The sequence below is a fragment of the Morone saxatilis genome, unplaced genomic scaffold, assembly GCF_004916995.1.
Source record: "Morone saxatilis isolate NCDOM2014 unplaced genomic scaffold, NCSU_SB_2.0 Contig10, whole genome shotgun sequence".
NCBI lineage: Eukaryota > Metazoa > Chordata > Actinopteri > Moronidae > Morone > Morone saxatilis.
This window is the reverse complement of record NW_023339652.1, coordinates 17,235,723-17,236,469: the sequence shown is the minus strand read 5'-3', so window position 1 is coordinate 17,236,469 and position 747 is coordinate 17,235,723. Positions and strand designations below refer to the sequence as shown.

At 49.8% G+C, this 747-nt stretch overlaps 1 long non-coding RNA gene across 1 annotated transcript in view; it reads left to right on the top strand.

Moving 5' to 3' along the window:
- The window catches only part of LOC118339942, a 52,058-nt gene extending 51,322 nt beyond the window's left edge, over window positions 1-736 (top strand). The window contains exon 4 of the long non-coding RNA XR_004797341.1: window positions 445-736. This is a non-coding gene — a long non-coding RNA (uncharacterized LOC118339942). The remainder of the gene's footprint in view (window positions 1-444) is intronic.
- The last annotated feature ends 11 nt before the right edge of the window (window positions 737-747 follow it).

Below are 747 nucleotides of genomic sequence, written 5' to 3'. Positions count from 1 at the left end.
ACACACACACACAATCTCTCCCCTGCATGCAGATCATTTCTCACCTGAAGGTGTGTGTGATGATGCGGCCTGTGGCAGGTGGTCCAGACAGTGGTGCTGCAGTGTGACTAATAGTTGTTGCTAAATGGCGTGAACATCCTGTGCATCTATTCGACTATTGCTGCTGCCCGCCCTCCTACACTCACCTTCCCATCCCTCCATCCTTTTATTCCTGGAGGTTAACAATAGTGCTCTGAAATCTCTACTTTGCGGGATAAAACAATGACTCAGAAAAGACACATCTATGACCCCAAAAAATAGATTGTTATGAAAGGAGCCCAATTATCAGTGCAGTGGAGTATTGCACCATGACTCAGCAAAACGGGAAGCAAGGAACAAAAAACAAATCTTATATAAACTTGCGATCGTCATCATTTAACGTCATTTCTACCTCTCTCCTTCCAGGCGCAGAAGCCGGACGGATGGACGGATGGAGCGGCAGGGAAGATGACATCACCATAACCCGTGGGAGCCAAGGCCTGCCATTCATGCCAGCGGTGTGTATGTGTGTGTTTGTTTGTGTGTGTGTGTGTGTGTGTGTGTGTGCGCGTGCGCGCGTCTGTGGGAGCTTCTGTCTCTACGTGTCACTTCCTGGGAGAGAATAGAACAGGAAGCCGGAGTGAGAGCCGACAACAAGCACTCGCCTCACCTCCACAAGGAAGCCTTTCTCCCCAGAGAGCGAAAAGGAGGGATGTGTGTGTGTGTGTG